This window comes from Mytilus edulis, chromosome 5 (genome assembly GCF_963676685.1).
Source record: "Mytilus edulis chromosome 5, xbMytEdul2.2, whole genome shotgun sequence".
Taxonomy (NCBI): Eukaryota; Metazoa; Mollusca; class Bivalvia; order Mytilida; family Mytilidae; genus Mytilus; species Mytilus edulis.
In genome coordinates this window covers 2,574,142-2,589,337 of record NC_092348.1, presented here as the reverse complement: position 1 = coordinate 2,589,337, position 15,196 = coordinate 2,574,142, and the positions used below count along the sequence as shown (strand labels likewise).

Here is a 15,196-nt window from a genome sequence, read left to right as displayed (position 1 = left end):
CTAATCACAATGATACATCAGGGGCGGATCCAGCCATTTAAAAAAAGGGGGGTCCTAACCCAGCACAAAAGGGGTTCCTAACCCAGGACAAAAAAGGAGGGGGGGTGTGTTCCAACCCATTCAAATGCATTCATCGTCAAAAAAGAGGGGGGTTCCAACCCATTAAAATGCATTAATCGTAAAAAAAAAAAGGGGGGTTTCAAACCCCTGGACCCCCCCCTGGATCTGCGCCTGTACACAGGTACACTGGTACATGTAGCTTAGATATTGATATAATTTACAAGTCAACTTTGATATACTTTCTTTATTATAAAATTGTGTGTAAAAGGGTATTTTAATTGAAAATGCAATGATATTTCTTATACAAAGTTACCAGATTTCGTCAAAATTAGCTGATAAACAGGTGAAAATAGACCAATGTCTGCTTTACAATGTACGAGCTTTCTAATTGAATATTTTTTATTCCGTAAATACAATTAGAAACTTAAATGGTTGATGGGCCTTGTGATTAATTTCAAAATGGATGACATGCTGAAAAAATGATAAAAAAGTGCAAAAGTAAAACGTTTCTCACCAGTTTCCGGTAATATTCTTCTCTAGGTTTTGCTGAAATCTGTGGGAAAATCTGTTATAAATTGTTCAACTTTGACTTTGAATTTCTCAATAATTGCACGGTAGATTGTAATTTTGCTTGGTAGAATTGTTGGAAAATACGTCTAGAGTTCAAAAATATTTTTCTCAGGTATGACAGTTTGTTTATTAGAGTTACAGGTAATTAAATTCACTTACAGGTAAGTATACTCGCATTTGCGAGTATCAGTATGACGTCACACTCGCAAAAGCGAGTACGGTAAAAAAAATGGTAAACGGACAGAAAGTCACAGGACAAAAAGTCACAGGACATAAAGTCACAAATTTGATAGGACAAAAAGTCACAGGACAAAAAGTCACAAATAGTTTGTTGACAATTATTTGAATATATAAGAGAAATATCTTGAAATATTTACTTTTTAATACATATATTCATATTAAAGTGTAGAAAATGTGTCATTATACTTGAAAAATGAAGATTTATTTAATTTTAATCATGCAAAGAGTATATTTCTTGGCACCATGAAGCCATTTAAGTGCAAAGCCACGTTGACATTTTGTTTTTTTAACAATTATTCGATCATCTTTGATATTTTTTGGATAAATTTTGTTTACAATGTTGGTTTATATACAATAGTTCAAGAAAAATACAAAAATATTTTTGTAGAAATAAGTGTTTTTTGTTCAAAGAAAATATTCAGAAAAAATGAATTGTGACTTTTTGTCCTGTGACTTTTTGTCCGTGACTTTTTGTCTGTGACTTTTTGTCCTGTGACTTTCTGTCCTACATTCAAAAAAAATATCGGGAACTCGCGTTTGCGAGTTCGTGCAGACCTGACTAAATGACTAATAAGTTAGAGTGTGGTCAGCTTGTTATGTAAGAGATATGAAGACAAAATAAATATATATATTGATAAGTGTTTTGTTTTTATTTTAATTTCGACAAAGATGCGTGTATATATACAAATGGTTTCACTAAAACAATACGATGGAATTGAGAGAGAGAAAATTATGTGTCGTTCTTGGGGTTTATCCAAACCACTAGTTTTCAACCAGCTTGATATTTGTTTACAAAGGCATCATACGGTACTTATTTGTTTGTATATTTCGACATTTTATTATTCTTCTAAAAGTAAAAGAAGTTAAAAAAAATCATTTCCCGATTTTAAGTCAGATTAAGTTTCATTTTCAAATATATAAAAGAGACAAATGTTTTAAAAATGTTCCACAGTTTTTAGTACAGTATTTTTTTTCAGTATGTGTAAATTTAGAGCTAAAGATATAATTCTGACAGAGAAAGAGAATGCTTCGTATGAATGCCTTGAAAATATGCCTTTACCACATGATGTGTAAATAATTATTTTTTGTATCAGAATATTTAAACCTAAATATATCACGCGAAAAAAAGAAAAAGCCGACAGAAATATTTTTAACTATAATTTCTTTAAATCTACTTTTCTTAAAGAAGAACAAGTATCACAGGCACTTGTCTCAGAAAAGGTATATAGGAATTTTTTTTCTGAGACAAATGCCTGTGGCAAGTATGTCAGAAGGAAATCCGATTTGTATTGTTTTTAACAAATTGTCTGCTTAACATATCGTACGAAATAATTTATGAAATAATGACTATGCTTTACTCACTGTTGAAGGCCCGAAATATATTACTCAAACGGGTCATATATGAACTTAGTGTGTTGCATGTAGTAAAAATGCATTATCTTATTGGTTTCGTTTTGTCCAGTTATGCATTTCTTAAAATGTCTTCATATATGAAAATAAATTTTGAACAGTGCACCATAAGAAACAAACTAAAGTGTTCCAGCTCCAAACCAGTCTATTGTTCAAACGCATGTCCGTCGTCGCCTGTCACCACATTAAAGCACGCTTGCAAGAAAAAATAAACAGAATAGAGATACGGGTACAAAACACATTATAGATAATGTGTCCGACCACCTGAAAAATAAAATTGGTTCAAGAGACAAAGAACGCTACGAAATATTAGATTAATTTTTCGGTACTACCGGGCTTATCACAGCCCAATAACAAGATGAATTTAATGAAAACGCAACAAGCATCTGCCGGTTATCCAAACTTCAACACGTACTTTAAAAAAAATATATATAAATGTGAATTAAATATCTATAAATTTTTTTATTTCAGTCACTTATTAATATGAACATCAAATAAAAATCCGACATTAGATATATTTCTCTGGTGACAAATTTATTATTTACAAGAAATATACACTTGAGAAAATACTTCTTCATTCAGATTTTTTTGTTAATAAAATTTCAACAACAATTCATTTATTAGTATCCAACTTTACCAAAAGGATTCCCGTGTAATCAATTAATATGTAATTTGACAAGTGTCAAACGGTTCATGGATTTTCGGCATATCAAAGAAAAACAGGCACGTGTCTAAATAATGTTGAATATCTCCTTAATTTATTATTATTTTTCTATAAAATTTGAAATTTATGCATTAAATATCAATTTCTACCGTAATATGAAAAGAAATTGCATGTAACAGCTCTCCATCTAGTTCTTAGTGGCATGTTATCAGTCCTTAGTGCACTAAGGACTCCTTAGCAGTGTTTAGACACACCCAGAATATCATTCGTAACTAAAACTTTAAAAAAAAATCATTATTGCTGATAATTTCAGAGATTAAAAGGACAAATCATTTTGCTTTTGTTTTATTTCTCTTCCTATAAATATTTTCGTGTGCATGGCTTTGATGGGCGCCAACTCTTAAATTAGAATATGGTGAGCTTGTTAAAATGTTTATACATGTATTAAAAAGTTTTATCAAGAAAATGTAATAGAAATGTCGACAATAACAAACTGAGATATTCTATGCTGAAAATAGATATAAATATAATTAGTGGTATGAGTGCTAATATTACAGTTGATTTGGCAATGGAGAAAAATGTTCGTATCCATCAAAAATTTTAAAACTTTACACACTCTGTGTTCTCTTTGATTTTTTTTTTTTTTATAAAAACCTATCTTCATTTCCAAGTTGTGGTCCCTTACGCGGAATTTTGTTGAAATTTGAAGACTAATAAAAATTTAATAGGTCAAAGAATAGCCTTCAACATTTGAGGCTTTTTTATAGCCAAGGCTGCGTTTAGTTTAAACATATTTTATTTAAAAATTGAATAGGTCAAAGAACAGCCTTCAACACGGATCCTTGGAAATTAGAAAATTTGCAATTAGAGGCCGCAAGAATAGTAACAGGTCTACTAATATTTACAAAACCTGAAACTTTATATTCTGAGGTTGCCTGGGAATCTCTTTTTGAAAGAATAAGGATGTAGTCGTAATTGCGTGTCGATATCTTGTCAATCGTACTGTTGTTTTATTCGACTAACTAACTTTATACGGAAAATTTTTGCATTTTTTTTAAATTACCATGGTCTGTTGTTTTTAAACTGTTAATATTGGAATTAAGTAAAGAGTCAAAGTTGAAATCATGAATAAGTGTTCCGTGAAAATTGTTTTCGAAAATATAATTTGTTCATAATTCTTTAAAGTAATAAACTTTTTTCAAATAAATACTGATCTTCCCTCATCTGATCACCAGCATGGCTTAAGGTATTACTTCCAAAGGTATTGTAAGGGGTGTGAGGTGACACTTCCAGGTATTCAAGCGATTTCCTGTCGGACTTGCAAGTTCATGCATCGTTTCACTTCTGCGGGTAATATTCAGTGTACACGGCCGATAACTTATAACTTTCCATTTTGAACTATCAGATGTATAATATACAACTCTGTCTTACTTGTCATTACTAAACTCATACGCTTGTTTATAAATAACATTTCTGGTGTAAAATAAAAATATAAATAATACCCAAAAAATAAGATTTGATGAAATTACAATCTATTTAAATATTTTTTCCAAGGTTGACTTTGGGAAAATGTAATATATACTCGATGTCAATAGTGAAGGACAGATTGGAACATACCAGAAATATTGATTTAAAAAAATGTACGCACTTGTCGATGATTCGTCTATACGACTGGGTAGAAAGTTACGGAACTATAGCGCAATTTAAAATATATACATGTATACATTAAACATAAGAAAAAAAACATATATTTTGAATAAATTGGGGTAAAAGTTTGGTAAATAGACAAGTCCACGTATGCCAACAGTATGTAATCATCGAATGTCGATAGACTATTGTATACCAAAAGAAGAAGACGAAGAAGAAGAAGAGAACCAATTTGATTTAGATACAGGTCGATGTTTAACTTGCTTTGGTTCATCGAAGTTGTGGACATAGTAAAATCACAGATTTATATTGACGTTACGCACGGTATTGGTGCCACTTAGCGTTACACGACGTTCCTAATAAACAGTAGGACAACCGGTAGCGCCTGAGTAAGGATTTCGGCGCTCAGTGATACGGTTCACTAGACGACGTTGTCAACACGTAATGGCGGTCATTATTTGACGTTGGATTTGGCATTCCACTCTGAAAAGTTGCATTTATGACATTCTTGGATGCTTACACTTTATGCTAAACAACACAAAAGGTAAAGGTTTATTCCAGATATTTTAGTTAATTATTATCAAATAAGTCGGATCCAAAGAAATGATTTAAACGGTAAAAATAAAGTGTAAAATTATATCAAAGAAGAAAATTGAAATCATTTCCTTTTCTGACATATACTAGTATTTAATCATTTATTTACTGGTGTATTACATTCGGATTTCGGTCTTAGGTATCCGCACTTGTTTCCGGAAATATTACACCCACACAAGTTGTCAACATCCGTTTTCAAACTGGTCAAGGTGTTCTTCACGATCTCCATGGAAAATATTCACGCACTCACTTCTTGCTCAGATAATAGAACATTGTAAACCTCTAACTGCAAATACGGACCAAAATGAATAAAATTCGAAAGCACGTATGATCACGTTTCATGCCGATTGTAAGTTCTCTAAAAAGGGGGGGGGGGGGTAATTCCAAGGCCCCAAATTATAGGCTACTCGAATTCTGCTGAACGTATCGGGTTCAACTTAAAAGTCCATGTACTAAATCATTGGAATGTATTTAAAGACACCTACTTTCACTGTTGGCTATTTTATACCTGGTATAATATTTCATTTGAAAAAACATTTTTGTGTCCCTGATTTCATATACACCAACATGTTATATTCATAAAAATTAAATCTTTCATAGACAAAAAATACAAAGGGAAAGCGATCACAGTCACAGATTTCTCTTTCACATATACAATAAAATAAAAATAGATAGCCATTCTCTAAATTTATATCTCATATTTTAAAAGAAATTTACTCATTGAAATTAACCACTGAATCACCCACCCATTAGGGAGCTTACACATGCATTAACATGTATCCCCATGACCAGGAATGGCAGGATATGTAACAAATTTAATATGCCTGTACAATTTCTTTATATCCATCAAGTTATATTAATCCTATAGGCTATAGTCATATATATATATATACAAACTAATTAGAAATGATAATCCATTGACAATACATTGTAGTAATTACTTTAAAAAAATGTACCCCAACTTCATTAATATCATATTATCCAATTAATGGTGTTATGACAGTGATGGTTCATGAATTTAAATTAAAACTAGGTTGTGAGTGCCCCCAAAATGTATAAAATTTCAGCTTGCATTGTACAATTGACATGTTATAATTAGATATTTATGTACACTATTATAATACATGTATGTTTTATTTGCCTGTAACTTTTATGTTTTGAGCAGAAATGCTAGAGGCATAACAATTTCTAATACATAATAAATATATAAAATTGAGAATGGAAATGGATAATATGTCAAAGAACCAGCAACCCAAACAAAGAGCAGACAACAGTCGACGGCCACCAATGGGTCTTCATTGGAGCAAGAAAATATGTTTTTTTCTTGGTAATTTATTTGGCAAATTTGTATTCATGTGTTGATAATAACAATGCAAAGTTTAATTTTGCTTTGAATAATTTAGTATATATTCAGCTTATTTAGTAATTGTATGTACATTTGCTTTATATATACAGGATGGAGAAAGATGTTCACTATGAATCAAAAATTCAAAACAGAGGACTTTTATATATCAACAAAAACAATTGCAGTACATGCACATGTATGATTGATATACATACAGCAGGAAAACAGTAATCAAATAGAGAGTCAACAACCAGTAATGTCTAAAGCAAAATTATTTTGTTAATACAAAATAATATGACTAGAATATATTAAGGGTAAGTAATCCAAATGTGTCTGTTCAGGGTAACAACAGTGGGTTATTTACAATGCGCTATGATTTCAATCCCTCAAATATGAAACAAAAACATGATAAGACATTTTCATGATTATGTATTAAAACTATTTTGATAAGGAAATAGACTGAAAATATCTTACATTTAACAGTCAGACAAGAAAATTGCCAATGGAATAAATTGGAAATGGAAGTTAAAATTTATAGTTTATATTTATTTATGAAATGCACATTTATAGGTCAAATCATACACAGACTTGAAGGCCAAATGGTATACTTTTAATAGTTTAAAGATTTTATACTATTATCTATGCTGTATAATTTCAATATAGTTTCATTTGGATGTAAAACCAAATTTCAAGAATGAAGGGTACTGTAATTTAAAATTAATTTATAAAGATAAAAAAACAATATAAGGGAATTAACTCTTACTTGATGTGCATCATATCCATGAGAATGAAGTGGTTTAATAAAATTGACCATTTTCTTCAGATAAGAGAATGACTTAAGCAGACCATATTTTGGTCAAAGATGCCAATAACAATGAAATTTAATATAATTTAATTATCATTCATCATTACTTTTCAATTGAATCAACAAACTTAATTTAATAATAACAAAATTTTTTTTTTAATTTTCAGTACACAACACATTCTGTCAGAAAAATAATTTTACTGGAGGATGAAAATTTTGATACCTGGAATCAGCAAAATTTATATGAAATTTGTTATGAGAGATATATTCATGTACAGAATGGTAATCGAGGTGGTTCAAGAGTTATTAGCAGACATTTTTGTTGAACTTGTGCAGGATTTGAATAAATGAAACTTAACTCAGTCTTAAGCTGACTATGGGCTCAATGTGTAGTAAAAAGAGGATTTTGAAATATGCAAGACTCATCAACATTAAAATGTGCATAAGTGACAGTGAAATGTCACCATATTTAGTAAAAAATTCAGATTATTGTCTCAGTTGTTTTCATGAGAAAAAAAATTTCAAAGGAATATCACTGTTGTATAATTTATAAGATTCCTCATTTTTGTCGAGCCTGCGAATTTTGTTGCAGAAAGCTAGACAAAGGGACAGTGATCCGGCTGCTAAGGCGGCGATGTTAGATAATTACTTAAAAGCTCTATATTTTAGAAGGTTTAGGACCTGGATGCTTCATCCTTGGTATATAGATGTCTCATGTTAAGAAGTTTCCGTCAGTCACATGTCCAATGTCCTAGACCTCATTTTCATGGTTCAGTGACTTCTTGAAAAAAAGGTTAAGATTTTTTGTAATATTAAATTCTCTCTCATTATAAGTTATAGGATAACTATATTTGGTATGTCATATCTTCGGGGTCCTCATGCCCGTCAGGCAGTTTTCAATTGACCTCGACCTCATTTCATGGATCAGTGAACAAGGTTAAGTTTTGGTGGTCAAGTCCATATTTCAAATACTATAAGAGATAGGTCTAGGGTATTTGGTGTATGGAAGAACTGTAAGGTGTACATGTACAACTGGCAGGTGTCATCTGACCTGACCTCATTTTCATGGTTCAGTGGTCAAAGTTAAGTTTTTTAGTTTTGGTCTTTTTTCTAATACTATATGCAATTGGTCAACTATATTTGGTGTATGGAAATATTTTATGATCAGCCTTCAACATTTATTTTAGCAGAACCAATAACGTATAGTAAGCTACATGTATACAAAAGACCCCTAAATAATATGACACAAGACGACCTGAAAAGGAATATATTCTGTGTCTGTATGCAATAGTGAAATATATTTAGAAATAAAATCATATGATGCAATGGATGCAAATTAATAAATAGTCAATCTAGAAAAAAATCCTATAGATCCCCAATGTTATGGTTTATGCGGTTTATTAAAAAAGTTGGCAACAAACTTTTACATACTTCATTCAAATAATTTACAGTAAACAAAATAACAAAAAAAAAATGAACACGTACCTTTGAATGGATATAAAGGTAAAGCACCTAGGACAGACAAGCAATTGTTTGAAAGACTCATTGTTGAAGGCCGTACGCCGTACAGTGACCTATAGTTGTTAATGTTTGTGTTATTTTGGTCTTTTGTGGATAGTTGTCTCATACCACATCTTCTTTTTTATATTAGCACTAAAACAAACACACCAGGATTCTCTTTGAATTCCCACCACCTAGTCATACCTAGAAAAGGAAATGGTCACCCCCTCCCCCTATGCAAGATATATTACTATATATTTGTAGTACTAATATAGTAATTTTAAATATATAAATCATTGATCTAAGAAACTGCAGATTTGAAATAAGTAAAGTCAAGTAGATATTGAACCTTAACTGCAAACCAGAAATTGAGAACCATAAGCCCCTAAAAATCACGCATGTCTTTGATAAAAATAAAAGAGGACCCCACCCCAACCCCCTTTTTGACCAAAAAAAGGAAACAAAACAAAACACATAACGATAAATGTATTAACGAACGAAAGGAAAATTATGAAAGAAATCAATATGACCAAACAGAAAAGTTGTTCATTTTAAAAACTCAGCGACCGGTAACCTGGTAACAACATGCACGAAATGAATCTTGATCAACTACAAGTACGATGTCAACAAGTCAATCTCATGCTCATGGTGATGATGTAGGCCTCAAACTGTTAGTTTACCAAGTAAGGCCTGTTTTGGTATAACGTTGATATGGATTCAACATATTGCATGACTTTCTTGACATTAAGATAATCCAAATTGACACAAAGAAGAAAAGATTCCAACTTTTAATGACATTTTACGTTGACATTTTCGGCGCCGGAAATTGACAACGTTGAACTATGTATTGACACAACATCGGATGGGGTCGATTCCGGCATATTCTGTTAAACAAATCAGTAGCACTTAAAATTTATTGATGTCTTAAAATATATTCATTTTGTTTCAATGATATTTATTTGATAATTAATTTCGAGAGATGAATAGCTATCGTGTACTTCAGAATCAAGGTGAAGGATGACCACGCCCCCATAGTGGGGACATACAAAATAAAGATGACCGTTCTCCATTTCTACTCGATAGAAGTGCCTAATTTTTTCATAACATCTGCATTATGTACCAAAGATTATAAAATGAAGGTATAAAAAAAATCGAGGCGGAGATTTTTTAGAATCATCTAATAATTATAGCAGACCAATAGACGTAATAGAGAAAGAGGCGAAAATGGCGTCTTCTTCATTTTCGAAAAAAAATCTATAATTTTACAATTTATTGACACATATTGATATTTTTATTGGGGTTACATATATAAGGATTCAGCTATTCTTGATAGTTGAATGAATATTTACTTTAAAAACAGAATCTTTTCCAATTGCTAATTCTACCGGCCATGCAAGGAAAAACCTTCAAAAAACTTAGACCCCTACTTTAAAATGGGTACAATTTTTTGCCCTACTTTGGACACCCCTTTTCTTTACGGATTTCGATTTGAAAAACTAGCGAAATTACGATGTAAAAAATTTAAGGTAATTGAAGGATAGGCTTTTTTTTGTACCCCTTTTTAATATCGCTATTTAATTCTACAGTGCAGAATATCGAAATCCGAAATTCTATGTTCAGATGTGAAAAAATAAGATTTTCTTTTATTTTTTTGTTCAAACATGTAAATAATAAGTAAACTCATATATTTTTCTCTTATAAATGTGCTTACAATCAACAGCATTTACCGCCGGTACTTTGCTGTAAACGAATGAAATGTTTTTACAAAAGCGCGCCATTTTTCAGCTGACGTCGGCCGACGCAAAAAAGTCCAATATTCGGCGTAGGACTACTGAGCGCCGCCGAATCACATTTTGGCCAAAAAGGCACATCCGGTTGTCCTACTGAAAACAACGATTTTGACGTTGTTCCAAAAAATGTACGCACTTGTCGACGATTCGTTTATACGACTGGGTAGAAAGTTACGGAACAAGACGGAACAAGACTGAAAGTTATGGAAAAAGACGGAAAAAGACTGAAAAAGTTTCAAACGTTGACCTTATATTTTACTCATGTGAAAATGCCGCTTAAAGTACAGAGAATTTCGATGTTGCTTCTTTATATGTTTTTATTTTTTTCAAACGGGTGCAAATGCAAAATTCCATTTAATTAAAATAATTTTTAATATTTGAAAAGAATTGTCTGCAACAGTAACACAAAATAACAATTTGATATCTTGAAAAATGATTTAAATATATAAAAAAGATGTGGTATGATTGCCAATGAGACCACATTTCACAAGAGACCAAATTGTCACAAAAATAAACAACTATAGGTCACTGTACGGCCTTCAACAATGAGCAAAGTCCATACCGCATAGTCTGTTTTACAAGGCCCCGAAATGACAATGTAAAACAATTCAGTCGAGAAAACTAACTGCCTCATTCATGTTACAAAATGAACGAAAAAGTCTGTTTTGTATATTTTTTTACTTTTTTTTTTTTATCTTCGAAATGTTTTAAAACTTTCAAATGTGAGGCTCTTATTTTATCAACACTTTAATTCTTGGACTATTATACTAACGTTAATATAATAGTCCCAGAATTTTATTTTTTATTTTTCTTAAACAGTGACTTATATATTGTAGGCAAATAATTAAGAAAATTCAGGTTATCAAGGAATTTTCACATTTTGTACATAAATCAGGCCGTTAGTTTTCTCGTTTGAATTGTTTTTACATTTATCATTTCGGGTCTTTTATAAATAACTACAAGGTTAGGGTTTTGCTCATTGTTGATTGCATATAGAAATAAGATTGTTATGTATGCCACTGGACGAACACTAATTGTGAATATTTTGTTGGGAAACTATTGAGTATCAAAGTTCCAAATTAATTTCGGGATTTATTTTCTTTCTCGATATTCAATAACAGAAAAAAAAAATTGCTTGTCCGCTAAATAGGGATTTTCTTGTTAAACATCGTTAAAAAGATGTGTGTCTAAGGTGAACGCCACAAGAACCCTGTAATACTAGTACGAGAGTATAGCATGTAAACATTCCTTCTTAATGATATGGTTGTTTTGGAAATCTTTTCTTACAACTCATGTCGGCGCTAACATGTCCTTTAGTAGTTATTTTTTTTCTCCAAAAGTCCAATTTCACGTTTCCGCATTTTCGTGCATTACTTTTCCGAAATAAGTAGCGGCGTTTTTACGTTTCCGCAAATTGGTATTACTTTTCCAGAAAAAGAAATTACTATTCCGGAAAAAACTTAATTAAGGTATACCTATTGATTGAAATAATAAAAAATAAATATTTATTAAGTTAAAGGTCATCATAACAAAGTCTACAGTAGTACATATACATTCACCGTTTACTAGTTTTGTATTTTGGTCAAGAAAGAGGTCCATCTTTTCCTTTTCATATTTCTGAACGTTTTTTTTTTAAGTTAGAGTTATCATCTTTATGCAAAATTGAATGATTTCGTATACTAGTAGTATTACGTTTTCTGTGTCTCTTAGATTTTTTAAGAATACATTTTCGCATGCTTAAACATGATAAAGAAAGCACGTCAACTGTTGGACTCGTGAAAATATTTTTCAACTTTTTAAAGCTTCTTGATCTGTGTGATCGAAATTGTCGAAAGATTCTTATGACAATTTTAATAAAAAGTGATGCAAGTACAAGGGACCAAACGATATGATATAATTGGCACTAGGGAATGAATTATAGAAGTAAACTATTTCAAAATAAATAATTCAATATTTTATATTAATAACATCTTTAAGAATTACAAAATTTAATGTTTTATCGACACATGCCACGTTCAATATTGATTGCAATCTGTGTAATCGATTGAAATTCATGATCATTCAACCATGGACCGCTAATCACGCACGTGTGTACATACAGTTTGACTATGAATATGTTTTTTCGGCGACTGTTTTTTCGTCATGTGTTTGGTATTTCAATTGGTTTATAAAACAAATTATGGATATCAATAGGTCAATCGGGAAAAAAATATTCCATTTATCATAAAAAGCTTCACAAGTTCCAAGAAATGGTTTGACACGAAATAAAGATATGTATCTGCTTTTAAGCTATTCTATAAAATATATATATTATAACGTTTCTTAAAACTGCGAAAAAAAAACTGAACCATTTGTCGATAAAACGGACGAACGAAATTGTAAAAAATATATATTATCTTTAAAATTTTTTAGTATATTTATTCTAGTTTATAAATCAAAGGTTGATCACCAGCAGTATGTGTGCCTTACTAGTTTTTATCCTGCAATTGGGTGTCCTACTATACAGATACAGCCCTGCAGATATCGCTATGCTGTATCTGTATACTATACAGATATCGCTTCTAAGCTCCGCCCACTGCCGGACTGAGTATTGTTTGAACCTGTGTGACCTCAGAATGTGTATTCCACTTGCATTCCATTGACGATGACAATTGTCGATTTCAAAACTTGAATGTGTATGATTGTGTTACAAAATCAGCCATCATGTCAATTTCAGCATGCATGTTTAGTGAAAGTCAAGTCTGAAGCGTAGGACAACTCGTACACTTCTGTTTCAAATTGGACAATGTTTTGTTTTTAATTTTTACTGTTGAAATTAGTTGTTATGTTAAAATAGATATTTATTCACCTTGAGCGATGTATTATTATTGACCATTCGAGATTCTTTTTTTGCGAATCCATCTTCAGCGTAATGTGTGATTTTGCTATTACTACGCGGGCCTCAAGGGATTACAAATCGAAAATAAATGCTAAATATGTAAGTTTTTGTGTTTTTCAAAACACAAACAATTTACAGAATTAATTGCAGGATAAAGACAATAACTGTTTAGTGTCTTTAAATATCAGCTGTATTTGTACTCGGCTCGAAACAGGTGTAGTAGCTCGCTAAAAGCTCGCATACACCTTGTTTCCTAGCCTCGTACAAATACAGCTGATATTTAAAGACACTAAACAGTTATTGTCTATATAATGTCGTGGACTGTGATGTATGCTGCCACCTTCGAGACGTATTTGCTAACGGTTCATTATAAAAGAGGGTGAGGATGGGGTCGATGAATAGTGAATAATGGGTTAAAAGTGCCGAATAAAGGAAAATAAATAATGACTACAGAAACATAGAGAAAAAGATAAGGAATAGAGAATGACGAAGTGCTTATATATATATATAAAGAACACAGAAAAAGACTGAACAATTATAGAATTAAGGACCCCCGTACAGGTCCTCATACAATTGACACATCTTATTTTCACACCTAGCAGTTTCTTGGTATATACACATAGTGGTCAGCGTACATCTGCAATGTTCAATTAGGTGTGAAATTTTAATCTGGTAATTGAGATTAAATATAAAAGATGAATATAATGATTATTTCATTATAGTGTCGCACATTGGTCTTACAGTTAAAACAAAGATCGATAGCCAGCCTTCATAAAATTACGAGACACTAAATTTACAATAAAATTAATTAAAATATATACAATTATGAATTAGTTACAACAAGGATTTGTATAGTTACACACACATCTTTATCAATGAAATCCAGGATTTGTTTAGTAAATCTTTGATGAAATTAAAATAATATCCACATTTGGTATAAGCAGAGACATATGATACATATGTATTATATGTCCCTGATATAAGTAACAAAATAAACGAATAAAATCTTTATCAAAATGCTAATATTCTGATGCTGGATATTATAATAAAATTGTCAATTGAAATTATCTTTGCAAAAGAAAATAAAGGTATATAAACTTGGGATTTTATTTGAAACACATCACAGTAACCTTTATGTAAGAAACAAATATGCACAAAGAAAGACAAAAATAATACTGAAGATATATTGTTTGTAAATCATCAGATCATAATTTCATAAAAACTTTTTTCTTCTAATAAAAAAACTATTTATTGTACGAGCTAAAAACTTTTATTTGTATTTACAGTTCATATGAGCAATACATCTTTTCTCTGTGTTCATTCTGTCAAAGTTAATATGTTCACGTGATGTTTTAAAAAGTTCATATCGGAAGTCTGTATATAAAAGACAGACCATTAAAACATGTATTTCGTTTTCCACACAGTTCGAACTACAAAATTTACAAAGTCTATCATTAAATGGTATCTGCGGTATGGAATATCGTTCCGTCTTAACGGCTAGCAAAGTTATGATTTCGCAGAAAAAAATATGAAGATGTTAAATAAAATTATTTAAACCTTTCTCACAGACTTTTTCCCAACGTGTACACTTTGATTACATTTTTGTGACTTTCGTCCTACTTATAAAAACATGTGCGACTTTTCCCTCAGCATACATGTAAATCATGGGATTCGTAGAAATACTACAAAGAAC

General features: G+C 31.1%; 1 long non-coding RNA gene across 1 annotated transcript; it reads left to right on the top strand.

The window, feature by feature from the left end:
* The first annotated feature begins 5,299 nt into the window (after positions 1-5,299).
* LOC139522755 (uncharacterized) lies at positions 5,300-7,824 on the top strand. Its single transcript, XR_011664486.1, has 3 exons — positions 5,300-5,534; positions 6,641-6,844; positions 7,503-7,824. It is a non-coding gene; the product is annotated as an uncharacterized lncRNA (long non-coding RNA).
* The last annotated feature ends 7,372 nt before the right edge of the window (positions 7,825-15,196 follow it).